This window comes from Nicotiana tabacum, chromosome 7 (genome assembly GCF_000715075.1).
Source record: "Nicotiana tabacum cultivar K326 chromosome 7, ASM71507v2, whole genome shotgun sequence".
NCBI lineage: Eukaryota > Viridiplantae > Streptophyta > Magnoliopsida > Solanales > Solanaceae > Nicotiana > Nicotiana tabacum.
The window spans coordinates 93,452,114-93,466,026 of record NC_134086.1 but is presented as its reverse complement, the minus strand read 5'-3'; positions in this window follow the sequence as shown (position 1 = coordinate 93,466,026).

The following is a 13,913-nucleotide window of genomic DNA, read 5'->3' as shown; positions in this document are numbered from 1 at the left end:
TATTTTTTTAATCAAAATTATTGTAGTGACATGCTTAGTTTAGGTGATTTGCACATACTTTGTCCATATCACTTCTGTTACTGCCACATATGCATAGTCAACGGTCAAATATGTTTATTTGTTATCAAATATACAAGTTCAAGTGTTCAAATGGGAAAGTCCAAAGTTTGTGTATCGACTTTCAAAAACCCTACAAGTTTAAGTGGCCAGGAAGCCATTACGCCTAATTATATATCTCTGTATTCACTAATGCGGTTTCTCATAAAAATAGTATGTGTTATTCAGTTTTCGGACCGATAATTAAAAAATAATTATTATTTGTAATATTATTAAAAATAGTCACTATCATCTAAAATACAAAAAGTTTCAGCATAATTGTATGGGTCCAAATTTGGCAACCACGACCATTACCGGTAGGACGAGGAACAAGGTTATCATGATGCACCGTTTGATGGTTGTCATGGTGAAATGCAATGATTAAGGGCGGTCAGTCGATGCATGACATCCATGACAGTGTAAACTTAGTGGGAGACAGTAAGAATATGCCTTTCGAATATTCTCTATGTTGTATTTTTTAGAGTTTTTTGGGAGATTGTTCCTTATAAATAGGAAGGGTGAGTAAAGAAAAAAGGGGACGGGAGAAAAAAGACAAAAGAACACTTTGTAAAAGAATCATCTAAGAGTGAATACAAAAGCAGTCTTGTTCATCTGAGAAGATTCAAAGATTCCCTAATCATCTCATACTTATTCTCCCCCCCCCCAACCAACGCCGATTGCATCTATTAAGGTTGATTGTGCATTTAAGTCTTTACATTTATGAGCATTTATTTGATTCCAACATATTTGTTACATCATTCATCTTGCTTACTCCTTCCATCACTTGATCTAGATTTTATTGTGCTTGACTAAGATTGACCTCATCATTATCACTAGTTGTATTAATCATAAAGGTTTTAACATCTTTTGGTCAAACAATTTGGCGCCATCTGTGGGGGCATCTTTAGTTTAGATTTCAGTTTTTATCTAGATCATAGAAAGGAATAGTCACATTTTCCTGGCTTTGCACAAACTAACAATGACATGAAAAAGAGATGCAAGGCTAAAAGCAATAGCAGGTGTCACAACCAACATCCTGAACACCATCAACGAAGACAGCAGGGAAGATAACGAAAACGTGACACCAAATACCACACCCAAGGGAGACGCTTCACCTCCCCCGCACGAAAGCGTAACTGCTTCGCACGAGAAGGAAGCCTCCACGTCTACAACAGGAGAGGCACCACCTACAGTAAGAAGACTACTGGAGGAGTGGCTAACAAGCACTATGAACAACATACTTGATAAACCCGCTCGAAGGAATAATAGAGACATTGCACACATAGATGTCATGACGATCGCTGACGAACAAGATGTCCCCCGCACAGGTAACACTCACACTATCATTGATGCAGGTAATGACACACTCGCAACCGTTCTAAAGAAAATAGAGAAAATGGAAAATGAGAATAAGGCACTCCGTGACCAAATGAAGGAGCACCAAGAAAGAGTCGACAAAATACCAGGCGCCCCAAAGTTGTTACCAAAATGGGACGTTGGTCGATTCATCGAGCAACCATACAATGAGGAAGCAGCCCCCCACGCCATTCTAAAAACCTTCAAAATGGCACCATAACTGAAGATATATAATGATACTACCGACCTAGAAGATCATATCATCCACTACATCACAGCCGTAAAAGATAACGATCTTTCGAAAGAACAGGTACCGTCAGTGCTACTGAAAAAGTTCGGCAAAACCCTAATAAAGGAAGCCTTGACCTGGTACTCACAAGTACCGATACGTTCAATAGCAATGTTCGAAGAAATGGCGGACAAGTTTGTCACCGCTCATGCAGGGGCCAAAAAGGCGGAAGCAAGGGTAAACGACCTATTTACCGTCAGGCAGATGCACGACGAGGGTCTCAAGGACTTCTTAGCTCGGTTTAACAGGGTGAGAATGAGCTTGCCGAATGTATCAGAAGGAATGGTGGTAGCAGCCTTCCAAAACGGGTTAAACAGGAATGGGTCGAGAGCGACTAGAAAATTGTTAAGCAGGCTCATGAAATACCCTCCAACCACTTGGGAAGAAATCCACAATGCATGTGCCGAGGTAAGAGCCGATGAGGATGAGCTCAATGGTCCGATCCAACGGTTGACGTCAGTTCAAACTGAAGTAAGGAAAGATCATCACAACGACGGTCGAAAAGATCAGTTGGGCCCCCATCTCGGCCGAGAAAGACATCAGCCCTACATCAAGACATCTATCCCACCTCCTTTGCGGCACACGGATGCTCCTTCTCGATATGCAGCGCCACACCAACACGAGAAAGGTATGCCTCCTCTCTTATCTACTCACAATTTTTGTGTCTCTCCTTCAGAAATAGTGTACGCACTAGAGAAACTCGGTATGAAGGTACAATGGCCACAAAAGATGAAGTCCGACCCAAGCACTCGGAAGTCAAACGTCTCTGCGAATTCCACCAGGAAAGGGGTCATAAAACTGAAGATTGCATAGGACTGCGGCATGAGGTAGTGAGAATGCTAAATCAGGGTCACTTGAAAGAATTATTGAGCGATCGAGGACGGGATAACTTTGCCTGCGAACACAAATAACCCCAGGGACCTCCAAAACTGCCCTCTCCCGCTCGCACTATACAGATGGTCATCGGCGGAGGCGATGACACAACAATCAGCCATGTAAAGTTCACCACCACACATAAACTCAAACGGTCGATCACTCATGAACGGTATGATGACCTCGAAGATAGTATCATCTTCGATAAATCAGATATCGACGGTTTGTCTTTCCCTTACTACGATGCTCTTGTTATCACTTTATGTATTGTAAATACTAATGTAAAAAGAATAATGGTAGATGACGGAAGCGACGCGTGTATTATCCATCCTCGAGTCCTCGTACAGATGAGACTCGAAGATAAAATAATACCGCATTGCATAACACTAACAGGTTTTAATAATGCAGTCGAGCGGACTTCTGGAGAGATAGTGCTACCCGTCCTAGCCGGAGGAGTCACCCATGAAATGACATTTCATGTCATGGACCAAGATACAGCCTACAATGCTATCATAGGGCGCCCGTGGATACACGCCATGCGAGCAGTCCCGTCAAGTCTCTATCAAGTAATCAAGTTTCCTACTCCATGGGGGGTATTCAGCATCCGGGCCAAACAACGCACCATACAGGAATGTTATCGCATCGCCCATGATTGCACACATACCCAATAACTAAAAGGAGCAAGTGCGGAAGCATAGCAATTAGCGATGTCGGGAACCAAACTTGACATATAGACAGACGTTATCAAGGATCCCGACATCATGGAAGCATCCAAGTCGACAATAGAGGATCTTAATCCCGTCCTACTAGACGATAATGATAACATAAAAAGGCTTATATCAGGCACAATCTCTCGGAACCAGAAGTTTCGTAAATTCTTAACTGACAATGTCGATCTGTTTGCCTTCTCCCATGCAGATATGCCAGGCATCCCGAAAGGCATCTCCACGCACAAACTGAATGTTGACCCCCTCTACCCGCCAGTGCATCAAATAAGGAGGAAGTTCAACGTCGCAATCAATGAAGCCGTCAACGAAGAAGTCGATAAGCTGCTCGCAAATGGCTCCGTCCTAGAGTCAAAATATCCCCAATGGGTCGCCAATGTGGTCATGGTAAAGAAGGAAAATGGAAAGTGGAGGATGTGTGTATATTTCACAGACCTAAACAAGGCATGCCCAAAAGACTCCTTTCCATTGCCGCACATCGACAACTCATCGACGCAACAGCAGGACACGAGTTGCTAAGCTTCTTAGATGCCTACTCGGGTTACAACATGATCCTCATGGAGGAAGAAGACCAGGAGAAAACCACTTTCATCACTCACCAGGGAACATACTGCTACAGGGTCATGCTGTTCGGATTAAAGAATGTAGGGGCGACGTACCAGAGATTGGTCACCAAGATGTTCAAAGATCAACTTGGCAAAGCTATGGAAGTCTACATCGACGACATGCTGGTTATGTTGAAAAGGAAAGAAGACCACATTGATCATTTGAAGGAAGCCTTTGACATACTAAGGCAGTACGACATGAAACTAAACCCCAAAAAATGCGCCTTCAGTGTAACCTTAGGCAAATTCCTCGGTTTCCTGGTGTCACAAAGAGGCATCGAGGTCAATCTAGATCAGATTAAGGCCATCGAGAGAATACCAGAAACATTAACCAGCAAAAAACAGGTGCAAAATCTGACAGGTTGGATAGCCACCCTATCAAGTTTCATCTCACGGTCGTCGTACAAGTGTCATAAATTTTTAGTATGCTAAAGAAAGACAATGGGTTCCAGTGGAATTCAAAGTGTGTCGATGCCCTGAGAAAACTGAAAACCTACTTGTCCTCACCAAGGTAGATCCAAGCGAATGCCTCCTTGTCTACCTAGCTGTCTCCAAAGTCGCGGTAAGCGCGGTTTTGGTCCGTGAAAATAAAGGTACGCAATTGTAAGCACGTGATTTTTTCCCTATATGAGAAATACTCCCAAAAAATGCAAAATAAGATGATTTTCCTTGGTGTGCAATTTTGAGTACTTTTGTGATATTTTTGGATAATTATTTGTATTTGTCTGTGTTTGCTTATTTGTTAAATTAATAAAAAATACAAAAAAATATGTCGCATTTTGCATGTAGGATTTAATTCTACAATTTTTAGTAATTAAATTAGTTTTACAAAAATTAAAAATTACAAAAATAGGCATCTTTTGCATTTTTAGCATTTAATGCCCAAATGAGCAATTTTATGCTTAATTATTACTTAATTGCGCGTTAATTGTTATTGGGAGTTAATTTGAGATTTTTATAACTTAATTTAGTTCTTAATAATAATTTAAGTATTCTTATAATTTAGTTTTAGAAAATAAAAGAAGAAAAGATAACAAAAATACAAATAAAAATTGGATTGGGCCACTTCTTCAATTTTCAACCCCAGGCCCAAACAATTGTCCACGACCCAGTCCACTTCACACGGGTCGACCCGGTCCACCCCATTAACCCATTAACCCAACACCCCTCTTCATTCAAAAAACAAAACAAAAGAAAAAAAAACAAAAAGAACAAAAAACCCTAAAAACCTAAAACTAACTATCCGCCCCCCACACCCATTTTTGCTCCTTCTTCTCCAAAAGCTCAAAAGAACTCATCCATGGCTGATCTTTTTGTTTCCCCTTCATGCCACTGCTGCTCTTTCTTCTTCCTCGACCTCACCTTCGTCATCTTCTCCGCCATTGTTGCGTCGACCATCGTTGCTGCGTCGACTTCCCCCCCGTTGCTACGTCTTCACGTTCCAACAGAATCAGTCGACCAAACGACCACAATCCCGTCCAAACACCCAGCTCCACCATGTCGACAAACAGCTCGTCGACCACTGCTCTGACACGTCGCTACTGCTGCCCATGTCCAGCTGCGACGAGCAGCCATGAACGGATGTTGATTACTCCAGCTTCGGCGTAGACATGGCTACCATTGCATCGCCTCAATGTCGGGCAGTTGTTTCAACCTCGCCGTCCAGATACCTTCGACTGCTGCTGCCGCTGCGTTACCTTCGACTTTTGTTCGCTGCTGCCCGTGCCATGGCTACTGCTTTGGCGTTGCGTCAACTTCGTAGGTTCGTGTTCGTCGTCGAGCGTCGTTTTGAGTTCGTCAAGTTTACAAGGGAGGTGAGTTCGTCGTTGAGTCCGGACAGATTTATTCCCATTTGAGGTTTGTCAAAACAGTTCATACATATGTCGTGTTGATCCGGTTAGTAGTTTTTGAATTTTATATTTGTCCGTATTTTGTTTTGATATTTTCGAATCTAAAATCGGCAAATGTTTGTTTTGTTCATGTCTATGTTTAGATATTTGATTTTTTGTTTTGTTCATGTTCATGTGTTTTTGTTGAATTAATTTTCAGATTTCAAATGGAAGTTAATTAGTTATTTTTCATGTTTATTTCATGTTTGTATTGTTGTTTAAGTGAATATTTGTTGGTTTAATGTTTGTTAGATTCAAATTGAAATTTAATTAATTATTTCTTCAATTTGTTTCATGTGTTATGTATTTTTCCAGAAATATTAATGTTGTTTGAATCGTTAGAATCCGTCATGTTTGTTGCTAAAAATAGATTTAATTCATGTTCATCTTTGTTTGAAGTTCATGTGTAAATTCAGTGATTTAATGTGAGTTTATGTTTGTTTGTGATTCGCTTGATTTAATTTGAATCATGTATATTGTTGTTTGTATTGTTGTGTTCTTGCTCATACATTCATGGTCTAAATTAACCAGGATTGGTTCCTGATATGGTTAATTCATTCCATTAATTTTGAGTTGTGTTGTTCATCGTGTTCATATAATTGTTGTTGAAGATTGTTGAGAAATTGGTCATCTTGACTATATTTTGGTTGAATTATGATTAATTGATTGTTTAGAGCAGAGGGGTAATTTGGTAAATTGCATTGCATTCGGGGGTAGATTTGTAAATTGCAATAAGGTCGGAAGGGTAGTTTGGTAATTAAACATTATTTTGATTCTTTATGTTAAGCATGGGGAACAAATATAATGGGGTGGGGTTTTTGATGTACTTGTTTAATATAATGGGGGACAAGACAAAACATAATGGGGAGGAATCTTGTACTTGTTTAATATAGGCATGAGGAACATATTGTAATGGGTTGGGGAATGTGATATTTGTTTAATGTAGGCATGGGGGACATATTGTAATGAGTTGGGAATCTTGTACTCGTTTAATGTAGGCATGGGGAACAATATTTAAAATAAAGAAGACATTTAATAGTGGGACAAAGCATGCCATTGGGGGAATAATTTTGGGGTTGGTAATGGAAGACTTGTCTTGCTATATATAGAGTCATTCTTGACTTGAAATGGGGGGATTTTTTTTGGAGAGAAAAAAAAGAAGAGAGTTTTTAGAACTTGAATATTATTGAGAGAGACTTGGAGAGTTGACATACTTTGATACTTGAGAGAGTTTGTGATAGTAAAAGAGAAAGACAATTTGAACTTTCACTCGAACAATTCTGTTTGTTTTTCTTCGAGTGTTATTCAAAAATCCGAAGCTACTGCATCTCGTATCTTTTCTCTTCTCTGCTTTGATTGTGATTGCACTTTGGCACTGCTGATTTTTCAATCCGTTGTCGGGTTATTCTACTGGTTGTTACTGGTTTTGCGGTGTTGCTGAACCTGCTGTTGCCGCGTTATTACTGTTGCTGACTCCTACTTCTTTTGTTCTTGTACTGCTGTTTCCAGGTACACATTTGTACACTCTTGGCTTGAAGCGAAAAATGAAATATTAACCAGGCTCCTGTTCCTGTTGAATTCTTTTTTTTGGATCTGTGTTTGAATATTAATTTTCCTCTCTTTGTATAAAAATGTAGTCGATTAATTAATGAGTAATGAAGCTGCATATGTATGATTTCTTCATCTAATAATGCTAGTTTAAATTATTTGAAGAATAGTTAATCTGCTTTGATATTATTGTGTATTCCTCTCATGTTCTAGCATTAGTAAATAATAGAATATAAAAATGAAAGCAGTTTTTCTTTGTACAAACTCGATCGCAATTTTCCAATCGCATTAGCCGTAAACTAATAACTAATAAGTTACGTTTTCAGCATGTAAATAATTAAGAGATTTTCTTTTATTTTAGAGACGAACTTAATAGAAAATATAGTCATTATAGGTTTATCCTTTAAAATAAAATGAGACACGCCTTGCCAAATAAATCACAAACCGCCGGGGCCCTCAATAAAATACATAACCATTGACTAGACTTTGGATTTGGCCGTTTAATGAACCTTCACGGCCTCTTCCTAAAATAACAATACGTTAGACTCTTTAGGACGCGCCCTAATAAATCTTTCCTTCTTAAACTCGGGTGCACATTTATGTGACCCAAATCCAATTCTCAACGGAGTCGAAATGTGTTTCTAATCACGGGTACATTGATTGTGACGTGGTTCGAGATGCGTGTCCATGACGTTGCAAATTCATTTAAAAAAAAATAAGAATGAGATGAGCCTCGCCAAATAAAATACAAATTGCGAGGCCCTCAGTAAATATTTGCTTTAAAAATTGTTTAGACTTCGGGATGGACCGTTTAGTAAAATTTCACGGTCCTACCCAAAATAAATACGCTAGTCGCTTTAGACGCGCCTTTAATAATTTAATTTCCTTAAACTCGGGTGCACATTGATGTGACCCAAATCCAAATCTCAACGGAGTCAAAGCGTGTCGATGACCACGGGTACATTGATTGTAACGTGGTTCGAGATACATTTTATAACGTTGCAATTCTTGATAAAAATAATGGTAAATGATAAAAGCGGTTGAAAGATAAAATTTTCACACAAGTTCATATTGTATTTAAAATCAGATAAATAAGCCAAATATAACAGTTGAGCGACCGTGCTAGAACCACGGAACTCGGGAATGCCTAACACCTTCTCCCGGGTTAACAGAATTCCTTATCCGGATTTCTGGTACGCAGACTGTAATATATAGTCATTCTTTTCCTCGATTCGGGATTAAAATTGGTGACTTGGGACACCCTAAATCTCCCAAGTGGCGACTCTGAAATAATTAAACAAATCCCGTTTGGATTGTCCTTTAATTGGAAAAACTCCCTTGTACCCTCTTGGGTGCGTAAAAAGGAGGTGTGACAGCTCTGACGACTCTGCTGGGGATGAACACCCAGAACCACCGGTTCAGGGTTAAGAATTCGAGCTTAGAATAATTGTTATTATTTGGCTTTATTTATTATCTGATTTTATTACATGTTTTGAGCCTAATGTGCTAAATGCTGCTTTTACCGCTTTGATATTATTTGAGCTGTACATATAAACTGTGCCGAAACCATTCTCTTCTTACCTCCGGGGAGAAGCTCGCTGGCCGGACGATCCCGCGGGTCCCCGGTACGTAGCCCCCTCCTCGACTCGAGTTGTCCGCTCGGGTACACAGTCTAGAACAAATACCCAGGTTATGAACCTAGAATAACTCAGCTTCATGCCGGATCCCTAGTATGAACATTTGTTTGCATCACGTGCATTTGACTTTGGAGGCTCAACACATGGGTTGGGTCTGTCTAGGACAAGTGTACCAAAAATGGAAATGACCATCCTGATGCATCTTACTTGCTACTACTTGCGCATTTATTTGATTCAGACTTGTGTGTTGACTGTCTTATGAATATTAGGAATAACATTTTGAAATGCGAAAAAAGGAAATAGCGGTTAGAGAATTGATTGCTTATTTTTGAATAAAACCAAATGCCCGAATACTGTCAAAACTCTGCCGAAATTTTAAGAAAATGAGAAAAAAAATGTTTAGTTTGTTTTATTAAAAGGAAAAATATAAAAAAAAAATCATCATTATTCTGTTTGGTTTTTCAAAAAAAAAATATAGAAAAGAAAATAGTTTGTTTTGCCATGAAAAGAGTCTTATTTTTTTAAAAAATGTTTTTTTTATTTGTTTATGAAAATGCAAAAATAAAAAATAATAAAAGAGTCTTCCTTTATTTGTCACAAATATATATGTATATATATATAAATCCAAAAAGTTTTTTTTAATTTCCAAAAATATATATATATATGTCTTTATTTGTTGCAAAAATATTTGTCTTGCCAAAAAGTCTAGAAAAGTTTTAGACCCCCAATTTTCAAAACAATAAAAATCCAAAAATATTTTCCATTATGGACTTCTTTAGAAAGTCTTTCTAATTGTTTTTTTTAAAAAAAATAATAATAATAAAAAAAATCCGAAAATATTTTAATTCTTCTTTCAAAATTGAAAAGAAAATTCAAAATTCAAAAAAACATTTTGAGAAGAATTTCTTTTATTAAAGGTAAAATTCCGAAAAATATTTTCTTCTTTTCTTTAGAAAAAAAAAATGAAAATTCAAAAAAAATATATCTTAGAAGTCTTTCTTTAAAAAAAAAGGAAAATCAATCAAAAAAAAATAATAATTCCTTTCTTCTTTTAAGGTAGTTCTTTTCTTCTTGATTACCCGAACTACGCGGGTTTGATTCTCACCGGATGTGAGATACGTAGGCAACCCTCATCGGGTCCAACCCCCCCTTTTGCTAAAAAAGCCAAAAACAAATAAAAAAAAACAAAAAAAAAACATGTCAAGATTTTTAATTTTGTCATAAATAAGTCGGGTGATGTCCAACCCACCTTTTGCTAGAAAACCAAAACAAACAAATAAACAAAAAAAATGTGTCAAGATTTTTAATTTTGTCATAAATAAGTCGGGTGATGTCCAACTTCCCCTTTTACAAAAAAAATATAGCAAAATATATGTGTCAAATTTCTAAGAAGTCGGGTGACGCTGTTTTATCAAGACATAGCCGAATGTTCCCGAAGGGGACGCCGGAAGGCTGACTTTGCATAAACAGCCACTTTTGGGTCATATTTAAGATTTGGTCCAGTTGACCCACACAACCTTAATAACCTTCGTCCCCGAGACGCTGAAGGGCCGTGTTTGCAACACCAGGTTTTTATTATAATTTGAAAAGAAGAAAAAAAAACAAAGAGTCGGCGATCGGGTGAATACCGTTTGAATTTTTGTCATAATAAGCCGAGCCAGCTTCGGCCGCGTCTTAAACCGTTCTTGCCGAAATAGCCTTAGAGTATCTTGCAGTTGTCGAAAGGTTATTTTCGTAAAAGAATGGACAAGTTGGTAAAGTGTCATAAAATAATCCTCCCCGGCCTCAAAATTCATGTGAGAATTGGAGGGGGCCACATTTGCAAAAATAACCATTTGGTTAAAATTAGCAAACGAAGGAAGGAAGTTGGCCATTTGTTTTGAAGTTTATAAATCTTTTGACTAGAATATGTGGGTTGTTTGATTTTCGAGTATGTAGGTCATCTTCAAACCTTTGAAACCCAATTTGTTTTAATATGGAAATTGTGAAAAAATGTTTATTATTGTTTATCTTTTATTGGTCACGAACTACGCAAGGTCTGATTCATGCGGGGTCATGATACGTAGGCAATCTCCATAAGATTCGACCACCACTAAAAAAAATAAAATAATAATAATAATAAAAAGAATAAATAAATAAAGGAAAATGTGGGAAATTTTCGGAGGGGCACAATTGTATCTCTGATATATGATTGTCTGTCAAATGCCCTAACACTAACGTTGATGGCTTCCCTTTGCTGTGTTTATATATAGAAAAGTGGTTGGTTGTGGTAGCTCTTCCCTGCAAAGCAAAATCGGACAATGGCTCAGAACTGCAGAACCGAGTGGGTCGGTATCGATGACCGACAACAATTGGTCGAACGGAACAACGGGTTGGTAGAGGAAGTGAAAATGCTGAGACAACATGTGGCAGATATGTATCAGGCATGGATAACTGGAAAAGCACCACCCCCTCCACCGCCAAGCCTCTTGAACTCTGTCATTTCCCAAGCACCCAACACCATAACGGAAGATCCCCCATACTCTCCATCCCAACCCACTTATGGCAGCTTTCCCAGCTACCCGAGTAGCTCCATCACTCCTCAATGCTTCTCCGCTCCCCAACACCACTTCTTTCCCCGCCATACTTCACTTTCCAGGCACCCGGCTCCACAAAATGCCTACCCACCTACACAAGCCCACCAAAAGCCATCTGGATCAGGTTTCCGGCCCTATCAACATGCAAGAATGAAGAGGTTGCTGAAACGAGGAAAGGCTCTCACCCCCATCGGGGTATCTTATGCCAGTCTGTTTGAAAGGCTAAGGCATGCTGGCTCGATTGAGCCACTCCCCGCATGTACTCTAAATCCACTTGCAAGGAGCTTTGATCCGGCAGTGCGATGCGCCTACCACTCCAATGTCATAGGGCACAACATCGAGAGCTGTCATAGTTGGAGAAAGGAAGTAGAGAAAATGATCCGGGAAGGGCGGGTTGTGATTAATAACAGTGACATGGAGCACTTGAACCCCCTCAAGAACTTGCCGATGGAGGTTGATGAGGTTGAAGCTGGTAACGGTCTCGGCAGTATTGATGCATAGCTCAGTGGCTAAAATGCCAATTTTGATAAAGTGGGAGGACGCTTCGTTCCTTGGTCAGCAAGAGAGAAGCTTGTGGTGGCTCATTTTGTTGTCATTTCTGTTGTTCGGATTATTAGGGTTATAAGTCGGATGTTGTCTTGTCCAGTTTGTTTTAGGATTTTGTTCTGGATTGTTTTGTTTGTTTTGTTATTTAAACCATTTCACCGGTAGTCTAATACTAAATCCGGTCTTTTGTTATTTCCCGTCATCTTTTTTGTTTAGTCCTTTTATCATTTTGTTCAATGCCGATTCTAGGGACATGACATGCGCACCCAGTTTGAGCCTAATCTTAAAAGTTAATCATAAAATCCTGGGAAGGTGATCAAAGCATTCAAAGGAAATAAGAACGGTTTGGGATTATTTGAAGCCCGAGTCATGTGGAACTGGGGCAAGTTAAACACAAAGAAAACCGTTAAAGAAAGATTCGCCTAAATTGGCATGAGAGTCGTTCATAATAATGAGAATGAGAGTGTCGCCCAACGGTGCTTTAGAAGTGACAAATGAACAAACAGATGTTGAATATAATTGTCAAGTCCAGCACCATCAGAAGAGACTACAAATTTAAATTGTGTTGTTTGCACTTGGCATGTTTTGAAGATTGGAATGACGAAGGCATTTTGTTCTGCTACCTAAACACTTTATCCTTCGTTAACCCCTTTTTAGCCTTATTTATCTTCTTTCATACCCCTCGTTCGGAATCAGTAGCAACGAAAAAAATAATAATAATAAAACAACAAAATGAAAAAAAAAACAAAAGAAAGTCAAATGAAAAAGAGGAATTGGGAACTACGTTTGACCTGATTCCTCAAAGAGGATACGTAGGCGCTTCACGGCTCGGTCATAGTTTTGAAAATGAAAAATAAAATCAAGTAAAATACCCCCAAGCAAGAAACTGGGGCAAAAGTTGCGTTTGTTGTAAATAAATCTAGTTCCGAAAGTTGTAACTAATAACCCAAAATTAATGCATTTTTTGAGCCTTTAATACCCTTTCTTTCTAGCCCTATCCAAAAACCCACATTACGGTCCAAAGAAAGACCTTTCGATCAGTCTTCAAAAGATGCCAAGTCAGACAAATGAAGAGTCTTACCGCCGAACATAACATTCTGTTCCACAGCAGAAAGGACTCTAATCTCCAGCTGAAAGAGTCATACCGGTGACACTCCAAATCCCCAGCTGGAAAGTGATAAAAATGAGAGAGTCTTATCGGTGAAAACCTTCACAGGCACCATAAGGCGATGAAAGCTGAGAAAAACGCCAAAATGAGAGAGACTTGATAGACAAAATGAGAAAGACTTGATAGTGAAAACCCTTCGGGCACTACAAGTAGAATAAGATTGAGAATCAGATGGGGAATCGCCAATTGAAGATCTTGAAAGATGATTGACGGTAGAGGATAGGCCACATACGCATGTCATGGCCATTAGAGTCGGTATCTGCGTTTGATAGATTTTTATTTATAGTTTCTTTTGTAAAAGAGTCATCGTTTCCTTTGTCTTTTATTTTGTTTCTTTTATCTTTCTCCTTTCATAGAAAAATTCCCCAATAGAGTCTGTCTGGTCAGAACAAGTATGAAATGACTTCAAATATGCCATCAGCTTTTCAAGATGAGATCTTACTAGTACATCTAAATGGTATAGTCAGCAAGGAACAAGCGCGAGGCCAGTGTCAATAAAGATATCCCCAGCAAAAGGGAATTGACAAAAGGATTGACGAGCGTCAAGAGGGATATCCTTGCCAAAACCAAGGTTATAAACCTCAAAGACAAGGCCCGTGAACAAA